The sequence below is a fragment of the Paramisgurnus dabryanus genome, chromosome 13 (assembly GCF_030506205.2).
Source record: "Paramisgurnus dabryanus chromosome 13, PD_genome_1.1, whole genome shotgun sequence".
NCBI classification, from domain to species: Eukaryota; Metazoa; Chordata; class Actinopteri; order Cypriniformes; family Cobitidae; genus Paramisgurnus; species Paramisgurnus dabryanus.
In genome coordinates this window covers 32,158,485-32,183,077 of record NC_133349.1, presented here as the reverse complement: position 1 = coordinate 32,183,077, position 24,593 = coordinate 32,158,485, and the positions used below count along the sequence as shown (strand labels likewise).

The 24,593-nt window shown below is 43.9% G+C and overlaps 39 non-coding genes across 39 annotated transcripts; 17 read left to right on the top strand and 22 right to left on the bottom strand.

Annotated features, from left to right (window-relative positions):
- Window positions 1–839: 839 nt before the first annotated feature.
- On the bottom strand, window positions 840–955 carry LOC141280151 (U5 spliceosomal RNA). Its single transcript, XR_012334944.1, has one exon. It is a non-coding gene; the product is annotated as a U5 spliceosomal RNA (small nuclear RNA).
- A 1,007-nt stretch (window positions 956–1,962) lies between these two features.
- trnag-ucc (transfer RNA glycine (anticodon UCC)) lies at window positions 1,963–2,034 on the bottom strand. Its single transcript has one exon. It is a non-coding gene; the product is annotated as a tRNA-Gly (tRNA).
- A 194-nt stretch (window positions 2,035–2,228) lies between these two features.
- On the top strand, window positions 2,229–2,300 carry trnad-guc (transfer RNA aspartic acid (anticodon GUC)). Its single transcript has one exon. It is a non-coding gene; the product is annotated as a tRNA-Asp (tRNA).
- Window positions 2,301–2,952: 652 nt separating this feature from the next.
- Window positions 2,953–3,068, bottom strand: LOC141280150 (U5 spliceosomal RNA). The gene has a single exon (XR_012334943.1). It is a non-coding gene; the product is annotated as a U5 spliceosomal RNA (small nuclear RNA).
- Window positions 3,069–3,892: 824 nt separating this feature from the next.
- On the top strand, window positions 3,893–3,964 carry trnad-guc (transfer RNA aspartic acid (anticodon GUC)). The gene has a single exon. It is a non-coding gene; the product is annotated as a tRNA-Asp (tRNA).
- Window positions 3,965–4,075: 111 nt separating this feature from the next.
- Window positions 4,076–4,147, bottom strand: trnag-ucc (transfer RNA glycine (anticodon UCC)). Its single transcript has one exon. It is a non-coding gene; the product is annotated as a tRNA-Gly (tRNA).
- Window positions 4,148–5,065: 918 nt separating this feature from the next.
- Window positions 5,066–5,181, bottom strand: LOC141280149 (U5 spliceosomal RNA). The gene has a single exon (XR_012334942.1). It is a non-coding gene; the product is annotated as a U5 spliceosomal RNA (small nuclear RNA).
- Window positions 5,182–6,005: 824 nt separating this feature from the next.
- trnad-guc (transfer RNA aspartic acid (anticodon GUC)) lies at window positions 6,006–6,077 on the top strand. The gene has a single exon. It is a non-coding gene; the product is annotated as a tRNA-Asp (tRNA).
- A 111-nt stretch (window positions 6,078–6,188) lies between these two features.
- Window positions 6,189–6,260, bottom strand: trnag-ucc (transfer RNA glycine (anticodon UCC)). The gene has a single exon. It is a non-coding gene; the product is annotated as a tRNA-Gly (tRNA).
- A 194-nt stretch (window positions 6,261–6,454) lies between these two features.
- On the top strand, window positions 6,455–6,526 carry trnad-guc (transfer RNA aspartic acid (anticodon GUC)). The gene has a single exon. It is a non-coding gene; the product is annotated as a tRNA-Asp (tRNA).
- A 652-nt stretch (window positions 6,527–7,178) lies between these two features.
- Window positions 7,179–7,294, bottom strand: LOC141280136 (U5 spliceosomal RNA). Its single transcript, XR_012334928.1, has one exon. It is a non-coding gene; the product is annotated as a U5 spliceosomal RNA (small nuclear RNA).
- Window positions 7,295–8,299: 1,005 nt separating this feature from the next.
- Window positions 8,300–8,371, bottom strand: trnag-ucc (transfer RNA glycine (anticodon UCC)). The gene has a single exon. It is a non-coding gene; the product is annotated as a tRNA-Gly (tRNA).
- Window positions 8,372–8,565: 194 nt separating this feature from the next.
- On the top strand, window positions 8,566–8,637 carry trnad-guc (transfer RNA aspartic acid (anticodon GUC)). The gene has a single exon. It is a non-coding gene; the product is annotated as a tRNA-Asp (tRNA).
- A 652-nt stretch (window positions 8,638–9,289) lies between these two features.
- On the bottom strand, window positions 9,290–9,405 carry LOC141280095 (U5 spliceosomal RNA). Its single transcript, XR_012334889.1, has one exon. It is a non-coding gene; the product is annotated as a U5 spliceosomal RNA (small nuclear RNA).
- Window positions 9,406–10,412: 1,007 nt separating this feature from the next.
- trnag-ucc (transfer RNA glycine (anticodon UCC)) lies at window positions 10,413–10,484 on the bottom strand. Its single transcript has one exon. It is a non-coding gene; the product is annotated as a tRNA-Gly (tRNA).
- Window positions 10,485–10,678: 194 nt separating this feature from the next.
- On the top strand, window positions 10,679–10,750 carry trnad-guc (transfer RNA aspartic acid (anticodon GUC)). The gene has a single exon. It is a non-coding gene; the product is annotated as a tRNA-Asp (tRNA).
- A 652-nt stretch (window positions 10,751–11,402) lies between these two features.
- LOC141280137 (U5 spliceosomal RNA) lies at window positions 11,403–11,518 on the bottom strand. The gene has a single exon (XR_012334929.1). It is a non-coding gene; the product is annotated as a U5 spliceosomal RNA (small nuclear RNA).
- Window positions 11,519–13,190: 1,672 nt separating this feature from the next.
- trnad-guc (transfer RNA aspartic acid (anticodon GUC)) lies at window positions 13,191–13,262 on the top strand. The gene has a single exon. It is a non-coding gene; the product is annotated as a tRNA-Asp (tRNA).
- A 111-nt stretch (window positions 13,263–13,373) lies between these two features.
- Window positions 13,374–13,445, bottom strand: trnag-ucc (transfer RNA glycine (anticodon UCC)). Its single transcript has one exon. It is a non-coding gene; the product is annotated as a tRNA-Gly (tRNA).
- Window positions 13,446–13,639: 194 nt separating this feature from the next.
- On the top strand, window positions 13,640–13,711 carry trnad-guc (transfer RNA aspartic acid (anticodon GUC)). The gene has a single exon. It is a non-coding gene; the product is annotated as a tRNA-Asp (tRNA).
- A 652-nt stretch (window positions 13,712–14,363) lies between these two features.
- LOC141280094 (U5 spliceosomal RNA) lies at window positions 14,364–14,479 on the bottom strand. The gene has a single exon (XR_012334888.1). It is a non-coding gene; the product is annotated as a U5 spliceosomal RNA (small nuclear RNA).
- Window positions 14,480–15,485: 1,006 nt separating this feature from the next.
- trnag-ucc (transfer RNA glycine (anticodon UCC)) lies at window positions 15,486–15,557 on the bottom strand. Its single transcript has one exon. It is a non-coding gene; the product is annotated as a tRNA-Gly (tRNA).
- A 194-nt stretch (window positions 15,558–15,751) lies between these two features.
- trnad-guc (transfer RNA aspartic acid (anticodon GUC)) lies at window positions 15,752–15,823 on the top strand. Its single transcript has one exon. It is a non-coding gene; the product is annotated as a tRNA-Asp (tRNA).
- A 652-nt stretch (window positions 15,824–16,475) lies between these two features.
- LOC141280093 (U5 spliceosomal RNA) lies at window positions 16,476–16,591 on the bottom strand. The gene has a single exon (XR_012334887.1). It is a non-coding gene; the product is annotated as a U5 spliceosomal RNA (small nuclear RNA).
- An 824-nt stretch (window positions 16,592–17,415) lies between these two features.
- trnad-guc (transfer RNA aspartic acid (anticodon GUC)) lies at window positions 17,416–17,487 on the top strand. Its single transcript has one exon. It is a non-coding gene; the product is annotated as a tRNA-Asp (tRNA).
- Window positions 17,488–17,598: 111 nt separating this feature from the next.
- trnag-ucc (transfer RNA glycine (anticodon UCC)) lies at window positions 17,599–17,670 on the bottom strand. The gene has a single exon. It is a non-coding gene; the product is annotated as a tRNA-Gly (tRNA).
- A 194-nt stretch (window positions 17,671–17,864) lies between these two features.
- On the top strand, window positions 17,865–17,936 carry trnad-guc (transfer RNA aspartic acid (anticodon GUC)). Its single transcript has one exon. It is a non-coding gene; the product is annotated as a tRNA-Asp (tRNA).
- A 652-nt stretch (window positions 17,937–18,588) lies between these two features.
- Window positions 18,589–18,704, bottom strand: LOC141280146 (U5 spliceosomal RNA). Its single transcript, XR_012334939.1, has one exon. It is a non-coding gene; the product is annotated as a U5 spliceosomal RNA (small nuclear RNA).
- An 824-nt stretch (window positions 18,705–19,528) lies between these two features.
- Window positions 19,529–19,600, top strand: trnad-guc (transfer RNA aspartic acid (anticodon GUC)). The gene has a single exon. It is a non-coding gene; the product is annotated as a tRNA-Asp (tRNA).
- Window positions 19,601–19,711: 111 nt separating this feature from the next.
- Window positions 19,712–19,783, bottom strand: trnag-ucc (transfer RNA glycine (anticodon UCC)). The gene has a single exon. It is a non-coding gene; the product is annotated as a tRNA-Gly (tRNA).
- Window positions 19,784–19,977: 194 nt separating this feature from the next.
- trnad-guc (transfer RNA aspartic acid (anticodon GUC)) lies at window positions 19,978–20,049 on the top strand. The gene has a single exon. It is a non-coding gene; the product is annotated as a tRNA-Asp (tRNA).
- A 652-nt stretch (window positions 20,050–20,701) lies between these two features.
- Window positions 20,702–20,817, bottom strand: LOC141280148 (U5 spliceosomal RNA). The gene has a single exon (XR_012334941.1). It is a non-coding gene; the product is annotated as a U5 spliceosomal RNA (small nuclear RNA).
- An 824-nt stretch (window positions 20,818–21,641) lies between these two features.
- Window positions 21,642–21,713, top strand: trnad-guc (transfer RNA aspartic acid (anticodon GUC)). The gene has a single exon. It is a non-coding gene; the product is annotated as a tRNA-Asp (tRNA).
- A 111-nt stretch (window positions 21,714–21,824) lies between these two features.
- Window positions 21,825–21,896, bottom strand: trnag-ucc (transfer RNA glycine (anticodon UCC)). Its single transcript has one exon. It is a non-coding gene; the product is annotated as a tRNA-Gly (tRNA).
- Window positions 21,897–22,090: 194 nt separating this feature from the next.
- Window positions 22,091–22,162, top strand: trnad-guc (transfer RNA aspartic acid (anticodon GUC)). The gene has a single exon. It is a non-coding gene; the product is annotated as a tRNA-Asp (tRNA).
- A 652-nt stretch (window positions 22,163–22,814) lies between these two features.
- LOC141280145 (U5 spliceosomal RNA) lies at window positions 22,815–22,930 on the bottom strand. The gene has a single exon (XR_012334938.1). It is a non-coding gene; the product is annotated as a U5 spliceosomal RNA (small nuclear RNA).
- Window positions 22,931–23,754: 824 nt separating this feature from the next.
- trnad-guc (transfer RNA aspartic acid (anticodon GUC)) lies at window positions 23,755–23,826 on the top strand. The gene has a single exon. It is a non-coding gene; the product is annotated as a tRNA-Asp (tRNA).
- A 111-nt stretch (window positions 23,827–23,937) lies between these two features.
- trnag-ucc (transfer RNA glycine (anticodon UCC)) lies at window positions 23,938–24,009 on the bottom strand. Its single transcript has one exon. It is a non-coding gene; the product is annotated as a tRNA-Gly (tRNA).
- Window positions 24,010–24,203: 194 nt separating this feature from the next.
- On the top strand, window positions 24,204–24,275 carry trnad-guc (transfer RNA aspartic acid (anticodon GUC)). Its single transcript has one exon. It is a non-coding gene; the product is annotated as a tRNA-Asp (tRNA).
- Window positions 24,276–24,593: the final 318 nt, after the last annotated feature.

Sequence of the window (24,593 nt, the reverse complement as noted above, 5' to 3'; positions counted from 1 at the left end):
GTCGATTCCCTTCCATGCCTCCTGCTGGTATCTGTAACTTGATAGACACAGAAACCCAAGAGTACTCTATCGACAGGGGGGTTGGCCGGCGTGACGCGCGCATGCAGACGTGAAGTCCTCGTTAGTATAGTGGACAGTATCTCCGCCTGTCACGCGGAAGACCGGGGTTTGATTCCCCGACGGGGAGGTTTCCATTCTGTCTAGACTGCCGATTGAAATGCGAGAGGTATGGTACGAGCTAAACACTACTGGCAGTTTTCACACCTCTTGCCGTCCCTATGTTGGAGTTACCCGGCTGTAGCGGACCCCATCCTAATAACGGCCAAAACTTTACTGATGGTTTTAATGAAGTTTTATTGAGCCTTGATACCTCCAACAGATCACCGTAAGAGCTAACAAACAAGTGGAAAATGCGTATCAGCCTTTATATTCATAAACACTTTGAGTGCATAATTGTGACAAATATAACACAGCATTTACTTGTATCTACAGTTTAAATATATGAACATACACACCTTATGCCCTTTAGGGGGGTGCTAACAAAATACAAAACTTAAAGAGCTGATGAACCGAAGTGCAGATATGCTTTTCACAACCGTGACTGCAATGTATGCTGACGCTTTTCAAAAGAAATGTCCCACGTTTATACCAAACCGGAACATCATCATATAGCTCCAATAACTCAAAATTTGTCAAAATATAATTTAAATAAATTTAATTTAAAATAAAGAAAACATTTAGATGCGCCTGCTACACCGGCGCTTTTGCTTAAAGCCACCGAACACCTTGCGACAAGCAAAACCATAACGAAAGACTTTCTGCATTTGGACATGTTACGTAGCTCTGCCGTGAGCAGAGCACCCAAAAATACAATAAACTCACAATGGTCCCCCTCCACGGAAATCTTTAGTAAAAGGCGAAAGATTTATGCGTAAATGAAGGAAAACTTGAATCATGCCCAGCAAACCTCGACCCAGTGTGCTCCCTGTGCAACACCATCATGTTCAAAAAGGGTAATTTCTGATTCAGGATCCAACCAGACGCTTCCACCTGGGAGGAGCAAAAGAGACAGAAATACCTTCCTGTCCAAAATAAAGGCACAGGCACAGGCTACTAACATGTCGCAGTATGATCATTTGCTCAGAGGTATTGGGGAATGAAACTCTGTGCACATTACACAGAGGATGCACCGGCACAGGTTACCTCCAATCTCCATCCCATTAGGTTTTCAAATCTCAAAAATCAAAATAATAAATGCCACCACAAAAATAACAGAAGAGGAATTTTCTTCCAAGTCAGGGGATTCCTTATTAATTTCGATAGCCTCTAGAAATAAAGAAAGAAAAGGCCCCAACAGAAGAACAGGGTCTAAGACCTTCAGCTTAAGAGATCATTTTCACTTCAAAACTTTTTTTGGGGGTTAAGATAGTTGATGTTAGGGCAGGGTGTAGTTTAGGGTTAGTTTTTTTGTTAAACAGTAAAAAAGCAAGGGGGAAGGGTCGGTTTAAGCTTCAGGGCAGGGTAGGGTTTTCCTTTTTAAAGGACCTATCTAAGGGTTTACTGATATTGGGGTAAGGATGTGAGTTGGCTGGGGCAGTAGAAGGGAATGTTTTTTAAAAAAAGAAGAAAATAATTTTTTAAAAATATAAACAAACACACAAAATAAACCGAAAACGGGGGAATAAACAGCAAGGCTGTCCTCACAAGTGGGAAGTATGTGTGTTGTAGGCTGAGGTCTGGATTGACGATTCGGCTCGACGGCTCAGCCTGGTCGTCTGATCCTCGTTAGTATAGTGGACAGTATCTCCGCCTGTCACGCGGAAGACCGGGGTTCGATTCCCCGACGTGGAGAGCTCCTTTTTCTTTGACTCTCAAACATCTTGCACGACCCACCGTTACACGTCTAATCGGCTGAACGAATGCGTTGCTCTCCTTCTCACGATGGGGTCGAGCAAAAAGCAATGCGTTGGCCGGGAATCGAACCCGGGTCAACTGCTTGGAAGGCAGCTATGCTCACCACTATACCACCAACGCAGGCAGAAGGTCGTTGCTCAACAGGACTTGTCAGAACCAACTCTTGTTTCAGAGCTGCACTGAATTGATCACGGATTCAGTCGATTCCCTTCCATGCCTCCTGCTGGTATCTGTAACTTGATAGACACAGAAACCCAAGAGTACTCTATCGACAGGGGGGTTGGCCGGCGTGACGCGCGCATGCAGACGTGAAGTCCTCGTTAGTATAGTGGACAGTATCTCCGCCTGTCACGCGGAAGACCGGGGTTCGATTCCCCGACGGGGAGGTTTCCATTCTGTCTAGACTGCCGATTGAAATGCGAGAGGTATGGTACGAGCTAAACACTACTGGCAGTTTTCACACCTCTTGCCGTCCCTATGTTGGAGTTACCCGGCTGTAGCGGACCCCATCCTAATAACGGCCAAAACTTTACTGATGGTTTTAATGAAGTTTTATTGAGCCTTGATACCTCCAACAGATCACCGTAAGAGCTAACAAACAAGTGGAAAATGCGTATCAGCCTTTATATTCATAAACACTTTGAGTGCATAATTGTGACAAATATAACACAGCATTTACTTGTATCTACAGTTTAAATATATGAACATACACACCTTATGCCCTTTAGGGGGGTGCTAACAAAATACAAAACTTAAAGAGCTGATGAACCGAAGTGCAGATATGCTTTTCACAACCGTGACTGCAATGTATGCTGACGCTTTTCAAAAGAAATGTCCCACGTTTATACCAAACCGGAACATCATCATATAGCTCCAATAACTCAAAATATGTCAAAATATAATTTAAATAAATTTAATTTAAAATAAAGAAAACATTTAGATGCGCCTGCTACACCGGCGCTTTTGCTTAAAGCCACCGAACACCTTGCGACAAGCAAAACCATAACGAAAGACTTTCTGCATTTGGACATGTTACGTAGCTCTGCCGTGAGCAGAGCACCCAAAAATACAATAAACTCACAATGGTCCCCCTCCACGGAAATCTTTAGTAAAAGGCGAAAGATTTATGCGTAAATGAAGGAAAACTTGAATCATGCCCAGCAAACCTCGACCCAGTGTGCTCCCTGTGCAACACCATCATGTTCAAAAAGGGTAATTTCTGATTCAGGATCCAACCAGACGCTTCCACCTGGGAGGAGCAAAAGAGACAGAAATACCTTCCTGTCCAAAATAAAGGCACAGGCACAGGCTACTAACATGTCGCAGTATGATCATTTGCTCAGAGGTATTGGGGAATGAAACTCTGTGCACATTACACAGAGGATGCACCGGCACAGGTTACCTCCAATCTCCATCCCATTAGGTTTTCAAATCTCAAAAATCAAAATAATAAATGCCACCACAAAAATAACAGAAGAGGAATTTTCTTCCAAGTCAGGGGATTCCTTATTAATTTCCATAGCCTCTAGAAATAAAGAAAGAAAAGGCCCCAACAGAAGAACAGGGTCTAAGACCTTCAGCTTAAGAGATCATTTTCACTTCAAAACTTTTTTTGGGGGTTAAGATAGTTGATGTTAGGGCAGGGTGTAGTTTAGGGTTAGTTTTTTTGTTAAACAGTAAAAAAGCAAGGGGGAAGGGTCGGTTTAAGCTTCAGGGCAGGGTAGGGTTTTCCTTTTTAAAGGACCTATCTAAGGGTTTACTGATATTGGGGTAAGGATGTGAGTTGGCTGGGGCAGTAGAAGGGAATGTTTTTTAAAAAAAGAAGAAAATAATTTTTTAAAAATATAAACAAACACACAAAATAAACCGAAAACGGGGGAATAAACAGCAAGGCTGTCCTCACAAGTGGGAAGTATGTGTGTTGTAGGCTGAGGTCTGGATTGACGATTCGGCTCGACGGCTCAGCCTGGTCGTCTGATCCTCGTTAGTATAGTGGACAGTATCTCCGCCTGTCACGCGGAAGACCGGGGTTCGATTCCCCGACGGGGAGAGCTCCTTTTTCTTTGACTCTCAAACATCTTGCACGACCCACCGTTACACGTCTAATCGGCTGAACGAATGCGTTGCTCTCCTTCTCACGATGGGGTCGAGCAAAAAGCAATGCGTTGGCCGGGAATCGAACCCGGGTCAACTGCTTGGAAGGCAGCTATGCTCACCACTATACCACCAACGCAGGCAGAAGGTCGTTGCTCAACAGGACTTGTCAGAACCAACTCTTGTTTCAGAGCTGCACTGAATTGATCACGGATTCAGTCGATTCCCTTCCATGCCTCCTGCTGGTATCTGTAACTTGATAGACACAGAAACCCAAGAGTACTCTATCGACAGGGGGGTTGGCCGGCGTGACGCGCGCATGCAGACGTGAAGTCCTCGTTAGTATAGTGGACAGTATCTCCGCCTGTCACGCGGCAGACCGGGGTTCGATTCCCCGACTGGGAGGTTTCCATTCTGTCTAGACTGCCGATTGAAATGCGAGAGGTATGGTACGAGCTAAACACTACTGGCAGTTTTCACACCTCTTGCCGCCCCTATGTTGGAGTTACCCGGCTGTAGCGGACCCCATCCTAATAACGGCCAAAACTTTACTGATGGTTTTAATGAAGTTTTATTGAGCCTTGATACCTCCAACAGAACACCGTAAGAGCTAACAAACAAGTGGAAAATGCGTATCAGCCTTTATATTCATAAACACTTTGAGTGCATAATTGTGACAAATATAACACAGCATTTACTTGTATCTACAGTTTAAATATATGAACATACACACCTTATGCCCTTTAGGGGGGTGCTAACAAAATACAAAACTTAAAGAGCTGATGAACCGAAGTGCAGATATGCTTTTCACAACCGTGACTGCAATGTATGCTGACGCTTTTCAAAAGAAATGTCCCACGTTTATACCAAACCGGAACATCATCATATAGCTCCAATAACTCAAAATATGTCAAAATATAATTTAAATAAATTTAATTTAAAATAAAGAAAACATTTAGATGCGCCTGCTACACCGGCGCTTTTGCTTAAAGCCACCGAACACCTTGCGACAAGCAAAACCATAACGAAAGACTTTCTGCATTTGGACATGTTACGTAGCTCTGCCGTGAGCAGAGCACCCAAAAATACAATAAACTCACAATGGTCCCCCTCCACGGAAATCTTTAGTAAAAGGCGAAAGATTTATGCGTAAATGAAGGAAAACTTGAATCATGCCCAGCAAACCTCGACCCAGTGTGCTCCCTGTGCAACACCATCATGTTCAAAAAGGGTAATTTCTGATTCAGGATCCAACCAGACGCTTCCACCTGGGAGGAGCAAAAGAGACAGAAATACCTTCCTGTCCAAAATAAAGGCACAGGCACAGGCTACTAACATGTCGCAGTATGATCATTTGCTCAGAGGTATTGGGGAATGAAACTCTGTGCACATTACACAGAGGATGCACCGGCACAGGTTACCTCCAATCTCCATCCCATTAGGTTTTCAAATCTCAAAAATCAAAATAATAAATGCCACCACAAAAATAACAGAAGAGGAATTTTCTTCCAAGTCAGGGGATTCCTTATTAATTTCCATAGCCTCTAGAAATAAAGAAAGAAAAGGCCCCAACAGAAGAACAGGGTCTAAGACCTTCAGCTTAAGAGATCATTTTCACTTCAAAACTTTTTTTGGGGGTTAAGATAGTTGATGTTAGGGCAGGGTGTAGTTTAGGGTTAGTTTTTTTGTTAAACAGTAAAAAAGCAAGGGGGAAGGGTCGGTTTAAGCTTCAGGGCAGGGTAGGGTTTTCCTTTTTAAAGGACCTATCTAAGGGTTTACTGATATTGGGGTAAGGATGTGAGTTGGCTGGGGCAGTAGAAGGGAATGTTTTTTAAAAAAAGAAGAAAATAATTTTTTAAAAATATAAACAAACACACAAAATAAACCGAAAACGGGGGAATAAACAGCAAGGCTGTCCTCACAAGTGGGAAGTATGTGTGTTGTAGGCTGAGGTCTGGATTGACGATTCGGCTCGACGGCTCAGCCTGGTCGTCTGATCCTCGTTAGTATAGTGGACAGTATCTCCGCCTGTCACGCGGAAGACCGGGGTTCGATTCCCCGACGGGGAGAGCTCCTTTTTCTTTGACTCTCAAACATCTTGCACGACCCACCGTTACACGTCTAATCGGCTGAACGAATGCGTTGCTCTCCTTCTCACGATGGGGTCGAGCAAAAAGCAATGCGTTGGCCGGGAATCGAACCCGGGTCAACTGCTTGGAAGGCAGCTATGCTCACCACTATACCACCAACGCAGGCAGAAGGTCGTTGCTCAACAGGACTTGTCAGAACCAACTCTTGTTTCAGAGCTGCACTGAATTGATCACGGATTCAGTCGATTCCCTTCCATGCCTCCTGCTGGTATCTGTAACTTGATAGACACAGAAACCCAAGAGTACTCTATCGACAGGGGGGTTGGCCGGCGTGACGCGCGCATGCAGACGTGAAGTCCTCGTTAGTATAGTGGACAGTATCTCCGCCTGTCACGCGGAAGACCGGGGTTCGATTCCCCGACGGGGAGGTTTCCATTCTGTCTAGACTGCCGATTGAAATGCGAGAGGTATGGTACGAGCTAAACACTACTGGCAGTTTTCACACCTCTTGCCGTCCCTATGTTGGAGTTACCCGGCTGTAGCGGACCCCATCCTAATAACGGCCAAAACTTTACTGATGGTTTTAATGAAGTTTTATTGAGCCTTGATACCTCCAACAGATCACCGTAAGAGCTAACAAACAAGTGGAAAATGCGTATCAGCCTTTATATTCATAAACACTTTGAGTGCATAATTGTGACAAATATAACACAGCATTTACTTGTATCTACAGTTTAAATATATGAACATACACACCTTATGCCCTTTAGGGGGGTGCTAACAAAATACAAAACTTAAAGAGCTGATGAACCGAAGTGCAGATATGCTTTTCACAACCGTGACTTTAATGTATGCTGACGCTTTTCAAAAGAAATGTCCCACGTTTATACCAAACCGGAACATCATCATATAGCTCCAATAACTCAAAATATGTCAAAATATAATTTAATTAAATTTAATTTAAAATAAAGAAAACATTTAGATGCGCCTGCTACACCGGCGCTTTTGCTTAAAGCCACCGAACACCTTGCGACAAGCAAAACCATAACGAAAGACTTTCTGCATTTGGACATGTTACGTAGCTCTGCCGTGAGCAGAGCACCCAAAAATACAATAAACTCACAATGGTCCCCCTCCACGGAAATCTTTAGTAAAAGGCGAAAGATTTATGCATAATTGAAGGAAAACTTGAGTTATGCCCAGCAAACCTCGACCCAGTGTGCTCCCTGTGCAACACCATCATGTTCAAAAAGGGTAATTTCTGATTCAGGATCCAACCAGACGCTTCCACCTGGGAGGAGCAAAAGAGACAGAAATACCTTCCTGTCCAAAATAAAGGCACAGGCACAGGCTACTAACATGTCGCAGTATGATCATTTGCTCAGAGGTATTGGGGAATGAAACTCTGTGCACATTACACAGAGGATGCACCGGCACAGGTTACCTCCAATCTCCATCCCATTAGGTTTTCAAATCTCAAAAATCAAAATAATAAATGCCACCACAAAAATAACAGAAGAGGAATTTTCTTCCAAGTCAGGGGATTCCTTATTAATTTCCATAGCCTCTAGAAATAAAGAAAGAAAAGGCCCCAACAGAAGAACAGGGTCTAAGACCTTCAGCTTAAGAGATCATTTTCACTTCAAAACTTTTTTTGGGGGTTAAGATAGTTGATGTTAGGGCAGGGTGTAGTTTAGGGTTAGTTTTTTTGTTAAACAGTAAAAAAGCAAGGGGGAAGGGTCGGTTTAAGCTTCAGGGCAGGGTAGGGTTTTCCTTTTTAAAGGACCTATCTAAGGGTTTACTGATATTGGGGTAAGGATGTGAGTTGGCTGGGGCAGTAGAAGGGAATGTTTTTTAAAAAAAGAAGAAAATAATTTTTTTAAAATATAAACAAACACAAAATAAACCGAAAACGGGGGAATAAACAGCAAGGCTGTCCTCACAAGTGGGAAGTATGTGTGTTGTAGGCTGAGGTCTGGATTGACGATTCGGCTCGACGGCTCAGCCTGGTCGTCTGATCCTCGTTAGCATAGTGGACAGTATCTCCGCCTGTCACGCGGAAGACCGGGGTTCGATTCCCCGACGGGGAGAGCTCCTTTTTCTTTGACTCTCAAACATCTTGCACGACCCACCGTTACACGTCTAATCGGCTGAACGAATGCGTTGCTCTCCTTCTCACGATGGGGTCGAGCAAAAAGCAATGCGTTGGCCGGGAATCGAACCCGGGTCAACTGCTTGGAAGGCAGCTATGCTCACCACTATACCACCAACGCAGGCAGAAGGTCGTTGCTCAACAGGACTTGTCAGAACCAACTCTTGTTTCAGAGCTGCACTGAATTGATCACGGATTCAGTCGATTCCCTTCCATGCCTCCTGCTGGTATCTGTAACTTGATAGACACAGAAACCCAAGAGTACTCTATCGACAGGGGGGTTGGCCGGCGTGACGCGCGCATGCAGACGTGAAGTCCTCGTTAGTATAGTGGACAGTATCTCCGCCTGTCACGCGGAAGACCGGGGTTCGATTCCCCGACGGGGAGGTTTCCATTCTGTCTAGACTGCTGATTGAAATGCGAGAGGTATGGTACGAGCTAAACACTACTGGCAGTTTTCACACCTCTTGCCGTCCCTATGTTGGAGTTACCCAGCTGTAGCGGACCCCATCCTAATAACGGCCAAAACTTTACTGATGGTTTTAATGAAGTTTTATTGAGCCTTGATACCTCCAACAGATCACCGTAAGAGCTAACAAACAAGTGGAAAATGCGTATCAGCCTTTATATTCATAAACACTTTGAGTGCATAATTGTGACAAATATAACACAGCATTTACTTGTATCTACAGTTTAAATATATGAACATACACACCTTATGCCCTTTAGGGGGGTGCTAACAAAATACAAAACTTAAAGAGCTGATGAACCGAAGTGCAGATATGCTTTTCACAACCGTGACTGCAATGTATGCTGACGCTTTTCAAAAGAAATGTCCCACGTTTATACCAAACCGGAACATCATCATATAGCTCCAATAACTCAAAATATGTCAAAATATAATTTAATTAAATTTAATTTAAAATAAAGAAAACATTTAGATGCGCCTGCTACACCGGCGCTTTTGCTTAAAGCCACCGAACACCTTGCGACAAGCAAAACCATAACGAAAGACTTTCTGCATTTGGACATGTTACGTAGCTCTGCCGTGAGCAGAGCACCCAAAAATACAATAAACTCACAATGGTCCCCCTCCACGGAAATCTTTAGTAAAAGGCGAAAGATTTATGCGTAATTGAAGGAAAACTTGAGTCATGCCCAGCAAACCTCGACCCAGTGTGCTCCCTGTGCAACACCATCATGTTCAAAAAGGGTAATTTCTGATTCAGGATCCAACCAGACGCTTCCACCTGGGAGGAGCAAAAGAGACAGAAATACCTTCCTGTCCAAAATAAAGGCACAGGCACAGGCTACTAACATGTCGCAGTATGATCATTTGCTCAGAGGTATTGGGGAATGAAACTCTGTGCACATTACACAGAGGATGCACCGGCACAGGTTACCTCCAATCTCCATCCCATTAGGTTTTCAAATCTCAAAAATCAAAATAATAAATGCCACCACAAAAATAACAGAAGAGGAATTTTCTTCCAAGTCAGGGGATTCCTTATTAATTTCCATAGCCTCTAGAAATAAAGAAAGAAAAGGCCCCAACAGAAGAACAGGGTCTAAGACCTTCAGCTTAAGAGATCATTTTCACTTCAAAACTTTTTTTGGGGGTTAAGATAGTTGATGTTAGGGCAGGGTGTAGTTTAGGGTTAGTTTTTTTGTTAAACAGTAAAAAAGCAAGGGGGAAGGGTCGGTTTAAGCTTCAGGGCAGGGTAGGGTTTTCCTTTTTAAAGGACCTATCTAAGGGTTTACTGATATTGGGGTAAGGATGTGAGTTGGCTGGGGCAGTAGAAGGGAATGTTTTTTAAAAAAAGAAGAAAATAATTTTTTAAAAATATAAACAAACACACAAAATAAACCGAAAACGGGGGAATAAACAGCAAGGCTGTCCTCACAAGTGGGAAGTATGTGTGTTGTAGGCTGAGGTCTGGATTGACGATTCGGCTCGACGGCTCAGCCTGGTCGTCTGATCCTTGTTAGTATAGTGGACAGTATCTCCGCCTGTCACGCGGAAGACCGGGGTTCGATTCCCCGACGGGGAGAGCTCCTTTTTCTTTGACTCTCAAACATCTTGCACGACCCACCGTTACACGTCTAATCGGCTGAACGAATGCGTTGCTCTCCTTCTCACGATGGGGTCGAGCAAAAAGCAATGCGTTGGCCGGGAATCGAACCCGGGTCAACTGCTTGGAAGGCAGCTATGCTCACCACTATACCACCAACGCAGGCAGAAGGTCGTTGCTCAACAGGACTTGTCAGAACCAACTCTTGTTTCAGAGCTGCACTGAATTGATCACGGATTCAGTCGATTCCCTTCCATGCCTCCTGCTGGTATCTGTAACTTGATAGACACAGAAACCCAAGAGTACTCTATCGACAGGGGGGTTGGCCGGCGTGACGCGCGCATGCAGACGTGAAGTCCTCGTTAGTATAGTGGACAGTATCTCCGCCTGTCACGCGGAAGACCGGGGTTCGATTCCCCGACGGGGAGGTTTCCATTCTGTCTAGACTGCCGATTGAAATGCGAGAGGTATGGTACGAGCTAAACACTACTGGCAGTTTTCACACCTCTTGCCGTCCCTATGTTGGAGTTACCCGGCTGTAGCGGACCCCATCCTAATAACGGCCAAAACTTTACTGATGGTTTTAATGAAGTTTTATTGAGCCTTGATACCTCCAACAGATCACCGTAAGAGCTAACAAACAAGTGGAAAATGCGTATCAGCCTTTATATTCATAAACACTTTGAGTGCATAATTGTGACAAATATAACACAGCATTTACTTGTATCTACAGTTTAAATATATGAACATACACACCTTATGCCCTTTAGGGGGGTGCTAACAAAATACAAAACTTAAAGAGCTGATGAACCGAAGTGCAGATATGCTTTTCACAACCGTGACTGCAATGTATGCTGACGCTTTTCAAAAGAAATGTCCCACGTTTATACCAAACCGGAACATCATCATATAGCTCCAATAACTCAAAATATGTCAAAATATAATTTAATTAAACTTAATTTAAAATAAAGAAAACATTTAGATGCGCCTGCTACACCGGCGCTTTTGCTTAAAGCCACCGAACACCTTGCGACAAGCAAAACCATAACGAAAGACTTTCTGCATTTGGACATGTTACGTAGCTCTGCCGTGAGCAGAGCACCCAAAAATACAATAAACTCACAATGGTCCCCCTCCACGGAAATCTTTAGTAAAAGGCGAAAGATTTATGCATAATTGAAGGAAAACTTGAGTCATGCCCAGCAAACCTCGACCCAGTGTGCTCCCTGTGCAACACCATCATGTTCAAAAAGGGTAATTTCTGATTCAGGATCCAACCAGACGCTTCCACCTGGGAGGAGCAAAAGAGACAGAAATACCTTCCTGTCCAAAATAAAGGCACAGGCACAGGCTACTAACATGTCGCAGTATGATCATTTGCTCAGAGGTATTGGGGAATGAAACTCTGTGCACATTACACAGAGGATGCACCGGCACAGGTTACCTCCAATCTCCATCCCATTAGGTTTTCAAATCTCAAAAATCAAAATAATAAATGCCACCACAAAAATAACAGAAGAGGAATTTTCTTCCAAGTCAGGGGATTCCTTATTAATTTCCATAGCCTCTAGAAATAAAGAAAGAAAAGGCCCCAACAGAAGAACAGGGTCTAAGACCTTCAGCTTAAGAGATCATTTTCACTTCAAAACTTTTTTTGGGGGTTAAGATAGTTGATGTTAGGGCAGGGTGTAGTTTAGGGTTAGTTTTTTTGTTAAACAGTAAAAAAGCAAGGGGGAAGGGTCGGTTTAAGCTTCAGGGCAGGGTAGGGTTTTCCTTTTTAAAGGACCTATCTAAGGGTTTACTGATATTGGGGTAAGGATGTGAGTTGGCTGGGGCAGTAGAAGGGAATGTTTTTTAAAAAAAGAAGAAAATAATTTTTTAAAAATATAAACAAACACACAAAATAAACCGAAAACGGGGGAATAAACACCAAGGCTGTCCTCACAAGTGGGAAGTATGTGTGTTGTAGGCTGAGGTCTGGATTGACGATTCGGCTCGACGGCTCAGCCTGGTCGTCTGATCCTTGTTAGTATAGTGGACAGTATCTCCGCCTGTCCTCGACCCAGTGTGCTCCCTGTGCAACACCATCATGTTCAAAAAGGGTAATTTCTGATTCAGGATCCAACCAGACGCTTCCACCTGGGAGGAGCAAAAGAGACAGAAATACCTTCCTGTCCAAAATAAAGGCACAGGCACAGGCTACTAACATGTCGCAGTATGATCATTTGCTCAGAGGTATTGGGGAATGAAACTCTGTGCACATTACACAGAGGATGCACCGGCACAGGTTACCTCCAATCTCCATCCCATTAGGTTTTCAAATCTCAAAAATCAAAATAATAAATGCCACCACAAAAATAACAGAAGAGGAATTTTCTTCCAAGTCAGGGGATTCCTTATTAATTTCCATAGCCTCTAGAAATAAAGAAAGAAAAGGCCCCAACAGAAGAACAGGGTCTAAGACCTTCAGCTTAAGAGATCATTTTCACTTCAAAACTTTTTTTGGGGGTTAAGATAGTTGATGTTAGGGCAGGGTGTAGTTTAGGGTTAGTTTTTTTGTTAAACAGTAAAAAAGCAAGGGGGAAGGGTCGGTTTAAGCTTCAGGGCAGGGTAGGGTTTTCCTTTTTAAAGGACCTATCTAAGGGTTTACTGATATTGGGGTAAGGATGTGAGTTGGCTGGGGCAGTAGAAGGGAATGTTTTTTAAAAAAAGAAGAAAATAATTTTTTTAAAATATAAACAAACACACAAAATAAACCGAAAACGGGGGAATAAACAGCAAGGCTGTCCTCACAAGTGGGAAGTATGTGTGTTGTAGGCTGAGGTCTGGATTGACGATTCGGCTCGACGGCTCAGCCTGGTCGTCTGATCCTCGTTAGTATAGTGGACAGTATCTCCGCCTGTCACGCGGAAGACCGGGGTTCGATTCCCCGACGGGGAGAGCTCCTTTTTCTTTGACTCTCAAACATCTTGCACGACCCACCGTTACACGTCTAATCGGCTGAACGAATGCGTTGCTCTCCTTCTCACGATGGGGTCGAGCAAAAAGCAATGCGTTGGCCGGGGATCGAACCCGGGTCAACTGCTTGGAAGGCAGCTATGCTCACCACTATACCACCAACGCAGGCAGAAGGTCGTTGCTCAACAGGACTTGTCAGAACCAACTCTTGTTTCAGAGCTGCACTGAATTGATCACGGATTCAGTCGATTCCCTTCCATGCCTCCTGCTGGTATCTGTAACTTGATAGACACAGAAACCCAAGAGTACTCTATCGACAGGGGGGTTGGCCGGCGTGACGCGCGCATGCAGACGTGAAGTCCTCGTTAGTATAGTGGACAGTATCTCCGCCTGTCACGCGGAAGACCGGGGTTCGATTCCCCGACGGGGAGGTTTCCATTCTGTCTAGACTGCCGATTGAAATGCGAGAGGTATGGTACGAGCTAAACACTACTGGCAGTTTTCACACCTCTTGCCGTCCCTATGTTGGAGTTACCCGGCTGTAGCGGACCCCATCCTAATAACGGCCAAAACTTTACTGATGGTTTTAATGAAGTTTTATTGAGCCTTGATACCTCCAACAGATCACCGTAAGAGCTAACAAACAAGTGGAAAATGCGTATCAGCCTTTATATTCATAAACACTTTGAGTGCATAATTGTGACAAATATAACACAGCATTTACTTGTATCTACAGTTTAAATATATGAACATACACACCTTATGCCCTTTAGGGGGGTGCTAACAAAATACAAAACTTAAAGAGCTGATGAACCGAAGTGCAGATATGCTTTTCACAACCGTGACTGCAATGTATGCTGACGCTTTTCAAAAGAAATGTCCCACGTTTATACCAAACCGGAACATCATCATATAGCTCCAATAACTCAAAATATGTCAAAATATAATTTAATTAAATTTAATTTAAAATAAAGAAAACATTTAGATGCGCCTGCTACACCGGCGCTTTTGCTTAAAGCCACCGAACACCTTGCGACAAGCAAAACCATAACGAAAGACTTTCTGCATTTGGACATGTTTCGTAGCTCTGCCGTGAGCAGAGCACCCAAAAATACAATAAACTCACAATGGTCCCCCTCCACGGAAATCTTTAGTAAAAGGCGAAAGATTTATGCGTAATTGAAGGAAAACTTGAGTCATGCCCAGCAAACCTCGACCCAGTGTGCTCCGTGTGCAACACCATCATGTTCAAAAAGGGTAATTTCTGATTCAGGATCCAACCAGACGCTTCCACCTGGGAGGAGCAAAAGAGACAGAAATACCTTCCTGTCCAAAATAAAGGCACAGGCACAGGCTACTAACATGTCGCAGTATGATCATTTGCTCAGAGGTATTGGGGAATGAAACTCTGTGCACATTACACAGAGGATGCACCGGCACAGGTTACCTCCAATCTCCATCCCATTAGGTTTTCAAATCTCAAAAATCAAAATAATAAATGCCACCACAAAAATAACAGAAGAGGAATTTTCTTCCAAGTCAGGGGATTCCTTATTAATTTCCATAGCCTCTAGAAATAAAGAAAGAAAAGGCCCCAACAGAAGAACAGGGTCTAAGACCTTCAGCTTAAGAGATCATTTTCACTTCAAAACTTTTTTTGGGGGTTAAGATAGTTGATGTTAGGGCAGGGTGTAGTTTAGGGTTAGTTTTTTTGTTAAACAGTAAAAAAGCAAGGGGGAAGGGTCGGTTTAAGCTTCAGGGCAGGGTAGGGTTTTCCTTTTTAAAGGACCTATCTAAGGGTTTACTGATATTGGGGTAAGGATGTGAGTTGGCTGGGGCAGTAGAAGGGAATGTTTTTTAAAAAAAGAAGAAAATAATTTTTTAAAAATATAAACAAACACACAAAATAAACCGAAAACGGGGGAATAAACAGCAAGGCTGTCCTCACAAGTGGGAAGTATGTGTGTTGTAGGCTGAGGTCTGGATTGACGATTCGGCTCGATGGCTCAGCCTGGTCGTCTGATCCTTGTTAGTATAGTGGACAGTATCTCCGCCTGTCATGGGAAGACCAGGGTTCGATTCCCCGACGGGGAGAGCTCCTTTTTCTTTGACTCTCAAACATCTTGCACGACCCACCGTTACACGTCTAATCGGCTGAACGAATGCGTTGCTCTCCTTCTCACGATGGGGTCGAGCAAAAAGCAATGCGTTGGCCGGGAATCGAACCCAGGTCAACTGCTTGGAAGGCAGCTATGCTCACCACTATACCACCAACGCAGGCAGAAGGTCGTTGCTCAACAGGACTTGTCAGAACCAACTCTTGTTTCAGAGCTGCACTGAATTGATCACGGATTCAGTCGATTCCCTTCCATGCCTCCTGCTGGTATCTGTAACTTGATAGACACAGAAACCCAAGAGTACTCTATCGACAGGGGGGTTGGCCGGCGTGACGCGCGCATGCAGACGTGAAGTCCTCGTTAGTATAGTGGACAGTATCTCCGCCTGTCACGCGGAAGACCGGGGTTCGATTCCCCGACGGGGAGGTTTCCATTCTGTCTAGACTGCCGATTGAAATGCGAGAGGTATGGTACGAGCTAAACACTACTGGCAGTTTTCACACCTCTTGCCGTCCCTATGTTGGAGTTACCCGGCTGTAGCGGACCCCATCCTAATAACGGCCAAAACTTTACTGATGGTTTTAATGAAGTTTTATTGAGCCTTGATACCTCCAACAGATCACCGTAAGAGCTAACAAACAAGTGGAAAATGCGTATCAGCCTTTATATTCATAAACACTTTGAGTGCATAATTGTGACAAATATAACACAGCATTTACTTGTATCTACAGTTTAAATATATGAACATACACACCTTATGCCCTTTAGGGGGGTGCTAACAAAATACAAAACTTAAAGAGCTGATGAACCGAAGTGCAGATATGCTTTTCACAACCGTGACTGCAATGTATGCTGACGCTTTTCAAAAGAAATGTCCCACGTTTATACCAAACCGGAACATCATCATATAGCTCCAATGACTCAAAATATGTCAAAATATAATTTAATTAAATTTAATTTAAAATAAAGAAAACATTTAGATGCGCCTGCTACACCGGCGCTTTTGCTTAAAGCCACCGAACACCTTGCGACAAGCAAAACCATAACGAAAGACTTTCTGCATTTGGACATGTTACATAGCTCTGCCGTGAGCAGAGCACCCAAAAATACAATAAACTCACAATGGTCCCCCTCCACGGAAATCTTTAGTAAAAGGCGAAAGATTTATGCGTAATTGAAGGAAAACTTGAGTCATGCCCAGCAAACCTCGACCCAGTGTGCTCCCTGTGCAACACCATCATGTTCAAAAAGGGTAATTTCTGATTCAGGATCCAACCAGACGCTTCCACCTGGGAGGAGCAAAAGAGACAGAAATACCTTCCTGTCCAAAATAAAGGCACAGGCACAGGCTACTAACATGTCGCAGTATGATCATTTGCTCAGAGGTATTGGGGAATGAAACTCTGTGCACATTACACAGAGGATGCACCGGCACAGGTTACCTCCAATCTCCATCCCATTAGGTTTTCAAATCTCAAAAATCAAAATAATAAATGCCACCACAAAAATAACAGAAGAGGAATTTTCTTCCAAGTCAGGGGATTCCTTATTAATTTCCATAGCCTCTAGAAATAAAGAAAGAAAAGGCCCCAACAGAAGAACAGGGTCTAAGACCTTCAGCTTAAGAGATCATTTTCACTTCAAAACTTTTTTTGGGGGTTAAGATAGTTGATGTTAGGGCAGGGTGTAGTTTAGGGTTAGTTTTTTTGTTAAACAGTAAAAAAGCAAGGGGGAAGGGTCGGTTTAAGCTTCAGGGCAGGGTAGGGTTTTCCTTTTTAAAGGACCTATCTAAGGGTTTACTGATATTGGGGTAAGGATGTGAGTTGGCTGGGGCAGTAGAAGGGAATGTTTTTTAAAAAAAGAAGAAAATAATTTTTTTAAAATATAAACAAACACACAAAATAAACCGAAAACGGGGGAATAAACAGCAAGGCTGTCCTCACAAGTGGGAAGTATGTGTGTTGTAGGCTGAGGTCTGGATTGACGATTCGGCTCGACGGCTCAGCCTGGTCGTCTGATCCTCGTTAGTATAGTGGACAGTATCTCCGCCTGTCACGCGGAAGACCGGGGTTCGATTCCCCGACGGGGAGAGCTCCTTTTTCTTTGACTCTCAAACATCTTGCACGACCCACCGTTACACGTCTAATCGGCTGAACGAATGCGTTGCTCTCCTTCTCACGATGGGGTCGAGCAAAAAGCAATGCGTTGGCCGGGAATCGAACCCGGGTCAACTGCTTGGAAGGCAGCTATGCTCACCACTATACCACCAACGCAGGCAGAAGGTCGTTGCTCAACAGGACTTGTCAGAACCAACTCTTGTTTCAGAGCTGCACTGAATTGATCACGGATTCAGTCGATTCCCTTCCATGCCTCCTGCTGGTATCTGTAACTTGATAGACACAGAAACCCAAGAGTACTCTATCGACAGGGGGGTTGGCCGGCGTGACGCGCGCATGCAGACGTGAAGTCCTCGTTAGTATAGTGGACAGTATCTCCGCCTGTCACGCGGAAGACCGGGGTTCGATTCCCCGACGGGGAGGTTTCCATTCTGTCTAGACTGCCGATTGAAATGCGAGAGGTATGGTACGAGCTAAACACTACTGGCAGTTTTCACACCTCTTGCCGTCCCTATGTTGGAGTTACCCGGCTGTAGCGGACCCCATCCTAATAACGGCCAAAACTTTACTGATGGTTTTAATGAAGTTTTATTGAGCCTTGATACCTCCAACAGATCACCGTAAGAGCTAACAAACAAGTGGAAAATGCGTATCAGCCTTTATATTCATAAACACTTTGAGTGCATAATTGTGACAAATATAACACAGCATTTACTTGTATCTACAGTTTAAATATATGAACATACACACCTTATGCCCTTTAGGGGGGTGCTAACAAAATACAAAACTTAAAGAGCTGATGAACCGAAGTGCAGATATGCTTTTCACAACCGTGACTGCAATGTATGCTGACGCTTTTCAAAAGAAATGTCCCACGTTTATACCAAACCGGAACATCATCATATAGCTCCAATAACTCAAAATATGTCAAAATATAATTTAATTAAATTTAATTTAAAATAAAGAAAACATTTAGATGCGCCTGCTACACCGGCGCTTTTGCTTAAAGCCACCGAACACCTTGCGACAAGCAAAACCATAACGAAAGACTTTCTGCATTTGGACATGTTACGTAGCTCTGCCGTGAGCAGAGCACCCAAAAATACAATAAACTCACAATGGTCCCCCTCCACGGAAACCTTTAGTAAAAGGCGAAAGATTTATGCGTAATTGAAGGAAAACTTGAGTTATGCCCAGCAAACCTCGACCCAGTGTGCTCCCTGTGCAACACCATCATGTTCAAAAAGGGTAATTTCTGATTCAGGATCCAACCAGACGCTTCCACCTGGGAGGAGCAAAAGAGACAGAAATACCTTCCTGTCCAAAATAAAGGCACAGGCACAGGCTACTAACATGTCGCAGTATGATCATTTGCTCAGAGGTATTGGGGAATGAAACTCTGTGCACATTACACAGAGGATGCACCGGCACAGGTTACCTCCAATCTCCATCCCATTAGGTTTTCAAATCTCAAAAATCTAAATAATAAATGCCACCACAAAAATAACAGAAGAGGAATTTTCTTCCAAGTCAGGGGATTCCTTATTAATTTCCATAGCCTCTAGAAATAAAGAAAGAAAAGGCCCCAACAGAAGAACAGGGTCTAAGACCTTCAGCTTAAGAGATCATTTTCACTTCAAAACTTTTTTTGGGGGTTAAGATAGTTGATGTTAGGGCAGGGTGTAGTTTAGGGTTAGTTTTTTTGTTAAACAGTAAAAAAGCAAGGGGGAAGGGTCGGTTTAAGCTTCAGGGCAGGGTAGGGTTTTCCTTTTTAAAGGACCTATCTAAGGGTTTACTGATATTGGGGTAAGGATGTGAGTTGGCTGGGGCAGTAGAAGGGAATGTTTTTTAAAAAAAGAAGAAAATAATTTTTTAAAAATATAAACAAACACACAAAATAAACCGAAAACGGGGGAATAAACAGCAAGGCTGTCCTCACAAGTGGGAAGTATGTGTGTTGTAGGCTGAGGTCTGGATTGACGATTCGGCTCGACGGCTCAGCCTGGTCGTCTGATCCTCGTTAGTATAGTGGACAGTATCTCCGCCTGTCACGCGGAAGACCGGGGTTCGATTCCCCGACGGGGAGAGCTCCTTTTTCTTTGACTCTCAAACATCTTGCACGACCCACCGTTACACGTCTAATCGGCTGAACGAATGCGTTGCTCTCCTTCTCACGATGGGGTCGAGCAAAAAGCAATGCGTTGGCCGGGAATCGAACCCGGTTCAACTGCTTGGAAGGCAGCTATGCTCACCACTATACCACCAACGCAGGCAGAAGGTCGTTGCTCAACAGGACTTGTCAGAACCAACTCTTGTTTCAGAGCTGCACTGAATTGATCACGGATTCAGTCGATTCCCTTCCATGCCTCCTGCTGGTATCTGTAACTTGATAGACACAGAAACCCAAGAGTACTCTATCGACAGGGGGGTTGGCCGGCGTGACGCGCGCATGCAGACGTGAAGTCCTCGTTAGTATAGTGGACAGTATCTCCGCCTGTCACGCGGAAGACCGGGGTTCGATTCCCCGACGGGGAGGTTTCCATTCTGTCTAGACTGCCGATTGAAATGCGAGAGGTATGGTACGAGCTAAACACTACTGGCAGTTTTCACACCTCTTGCCGTCCCTATGTTGGAGTTACCCGGCTGTAGCGGACCCCATCCTAATAACGGCCAAAACTTTACTGATGGTTTTAATGAAGTTTTATTGAGCCTTGATACCTCCAACAGATCACCGTAAGAGCTAACAAACAAGTGGAAAATGCGTATCAGCCTTTATATTCATAAACACTTTGAGTGCATAATTGTGACAAATATAACACAGCATTTACTTGTATCTACAGTTTAAATATATGAACATACACACCTTATGCCCTTTAGGGGGGTGCTAACAAAATACAAAACTTAAAGAGCTGATGAACCGAAGTGCAGATATGCTTTTCACAACCGTGACTGCAATGTATGCTGACGCTTTTCAAAAGAAATGTCCCACGTTTATACCAAACCGGAACATCATCATATAGCTCCAATAACTCAAAATATGTCAAAATATAATTTAAATAAATTTAATTTAAAATAAAGAAAACATTTAGATGCGCCTGCTACACCGGCGCTTTTGCTTAAAGCCACCGAACACCTTGCGACAAGCAAAACCATAACGAAAGACTTTCTGCATTTGGACATGTTACGTAGCTCTGCCGTGAGCAGAGCACCCAAAAATACAATAAACTCACAATGGTCCCCCTCCACGGAAATCTTTAGTAAAAGGCGAAAGATTTATGCGTAAATGAAGGAAAACTTGAATCATGCCCAGCAAACCTCGACCCAGTGTGCTCCCTGTGCAACACCATCATGTTCAAAAAGGGTAATTTCTGATTCAGGATCCAACCAGACGCTTCCACCTGGGAGGAGCAAAAGAGACAGAAATACCTTCCTGTCCAAAATAAAGGCACAGGCACAGGCTACTAACATGTCGCAGTATGATCATTTGCTCAGAGGTATTGGGGAATGAAACTCTGTGCACATTACACAGAGGATGCACCGGCACAGGTTACCTCCAATCTCCATCCCATTAGGTTTTCAAATCTCAAAAATCTAAATAATAAATGCCACCACAAAAATAACAGAAGAGGAATTTTCTTCCAAGTCAGGGGATTCCTTATTAATTTCCATAGCCTCTAGAAATAAAGAAAGAAAAGGCCCCAACAGAAGAACAGGGTCTAAGACCTTCAGCTTAAGAGATCATTTTCACTTCAAAACTTTTTTTGGGGGTTAAGATAGTTGATGTTAGGGCAGGGTGTAGTTTAGGGTTAGTTTTTTTGTTAAACAGTAAAAAAGCAAGGGGGAAGGGTCGGTTTAAGCTTCAGGGCAGGGTAGGGTTTTCCTTTTTAAAGGACCTATCTAAGGGTTTACTGATATTGGGGTAAGGATGTGAGTTGGCTGGGGCAGTAGAAGGGAATGTTTTTTAAAAAAAGAAGAAAATAATTTTTTAAAAATATAAACAAACACACAAAATAAACCGAAAACGGGGGAATAAACAGCAAGGCTGTCCTCACAAGTGGGAAGTATGTGTGTTGTAGGCTGAGGTCTGGATTGACGATTCGGCTCGACGGCTCAGCCTGGTCGTCTGATCCTCGTTAGTATAGTGGACAGTATCTCCGCCTGTCACGCGGAAGACCGGGGTTCGATTCCCCGACGGGGAGAGCTCCTTTTTCTTTGACTCTCAAACATCTTGCACGACCCACCGTTACACGTCTAATCGGCTGAACGAATGCGTTGCTCTCCTTCTCACGATGGGGTCGAGCAAAAAGCAATGCGTTGGCCGGGAATCGAACCCGGGTCAACTGCTTGGAAGGCAGCTATGCTCACCACTATACCACCAACGCAGGCAGAAGGTCGTTGCTCAACAGGACTTGTCAGAACCAACTCTTGTTTCAGAGCTGCACTGAATTGATCACGGATTCAGTCGATTCCCTTCCATGCCTCCTGCTGGTATCTGTAACTTGATAGACACAGAAACCCAAGAGTACTCTATCGACAGGGGGGTTGGCCGGCGTGACGCGCGCATGCAGACGTGAAGTCCTCGTTAGTATAGTGGACAGTATCTCCGCCTGTCACGCGGAAGACCGGGGTTCGATTCCCCGACGGGGAGGTTTCCATTCTGTCTAGACTGCCGATTGAAATGCGAGAGGTATGGTACGAGCTAAACACTACTGGCAGTTTTCACACCTCTTGCCGTCCCTATGTTGGAGTTACCCGGCTGTAGCGGACCCCATCCTAATAACGGCCAAAACTTTACTGATGGTTTTAATGAAGTTTTATTGAGCCTTGATACCTCCAACAGATCACCGTAAGAGCTAACAAACAAGTGGAAAATGCGTATCAGCCTTTATATTCATAAACACTTTGAGTGCATAATTGTGACAAATATAACACAGCATTTACTTGTATCTACAGTTTAAATATATGAACATACACACCTTATGCCCTTTAGGGGGGTGCTAACAAAATACAAAACTTAAAGAGCTGATGAACCGAAGTGCAGATATGCTTTTCACAACCGTGACTGCAATGTATGCTGACGCTTTTCAAAAGAAATGTCCCACGTTTATACCAAACCGGAACATCATCATATAGCTCCAATAACTCAAAATATGTCAAAATATAATTTAATTAAATTTAATTTAAAATAAAGAAAACATTTAGATGCGCCTGCTACACCGGCGCTTTTGCTTAAAGCCACCGAACACCTTGCGACAAGCAAAACCATAACGAAAGACTTTCTGCATTTGGACATGTTACGTAGCTCTGCCGTGAGCAGAGCACCCAAAAATACAATAAACTCACAATGGTCCCCCTCCACGGAAACCTTTAGTAAAAGGCGAAAGATTTATGCGTAATTGAAGGAAAACTTGAGTTATGCCCAGCAAACCTCGACCCAGTGTGCTCCCTGTGCAACACCATCATGTTCAAAAAGGGTAATTTCTGATTCAGGATCCAACCAGACGCTTCCACCTGGGAGGAGCAAAAGAGACAGAAATACCTTCCTGTCCAAAATAAAGGCACAGGCACAGGCTACTAACATGTCGCAGTATGATCATTTGCTCAGAGGTATTGGGGAATGAAACTCTGTGCACATTACACAGAGGATGCACCGGCACAGGTTACCTCCAATCTCCATCCCATTAGGTTTTCAAATCTCAAAAATCAAAATAATAAATGCCACCACAAAAATAACAGAAGAGGAATTTTCTTCCAAGTCAGGGGATTCCTTATTAATTTCCATAGCCTCTAGAAATAAAGAAAGAAAAGGCCCCAACAGAAGAACAGGGTCTAAGACCTTCAGCTTAAGAGATCATTTTCACTTCAAAACTTTTTTTGGGGGTTAAGATAGTTGATGTTAGGGCAGGGTGTAGTTTAGGGTTAGTTTTTTTGTTAAACAGTAAAAAAGCAAGGGGGAAGGGTCGGTTTAAGCTTCAGGGCAGGGTAGGGTTTTCCTTTTTAAAGGACCTATCTAAGGGTTTACTGATATTGGGGTAAGGATGTGAGTTGGCTGGGGCAGTAGAAGGGAATGTTTTTTAAAAAAAGAAGAAAATAATTTTTTTAAAATATAAACAAACACACAAAATAAACCGAAAACGGGGGAATAAACAGCAAGGCTGTCCTCACAAGTGGGAAGTATGTGTGTTGTAGGCTGAGGTCTGGATTGACGATTCGGCTCGACGGCTCAGCCTGGTTGTCTGTTCCTCGTTAGTATAGTGGACAGTATCTCCGCCTGTCACGCGGAAGACCGGGGTTCGATTCCCCGACGGGGAGAGCTCCTTTTTCTTTGACTCTCAAACATCTTGCACAACCCACCGTTACACGTCTAATCGGCTGAACGAATGCGTTGCTCTCCTTCTCACGATGGGGTCGAGCAAAAAGCAATGCGTTGGCCGGGAATCGAACCCGGGTCAACTGCTTGGAAGGCAGCTATGCTCACCACTATACCACCAACGCAGGCAGAAGGTCGTTGCTCAACAGGACTTGTCAGAACCAACTCTTGTTTCAGAGCTGCACTGAATTGATCACGGATTCAGTCGATTCCCTTCCATGCCTCCTGCTGGTATCTGTAACTTGATAGACACAGAAACCCAAGAGTACTCTATCGACAGGGGGGTTGGCCGGCGTGACGCGCGCATGCAGACGTGAAGTCCTCGTTAGTATAGTGGACAGTATCTCCGCCTGTCACGCGGAAGACCGGGGTTCGATTCCCCGACGGGGAGGTTTCCATTCTGTCTAGACTGCCGATTGAAATGCGAGAGGTATGGTACGAGCTAAACACTACTGGCAGTTTTCACACCTCTTGCCGTCCCTATGTTGGAGTTACCCGGCTGTAGCGGACCCCATCCTAATAACGGCCAAAACTTTACTGATGGTTTTAATGAAGTTTTATTGAGCCTTGATACCTCCAACAGATCACCGTAAGAGCTAACAAACAAGTGGAAAATGCGTATCAGCCTTTATATTCATAAACACTTTGAGTGCATAATTGTGACAAATATAACACAGCATTTACTTGTATCTACAGTTTAAATATATGA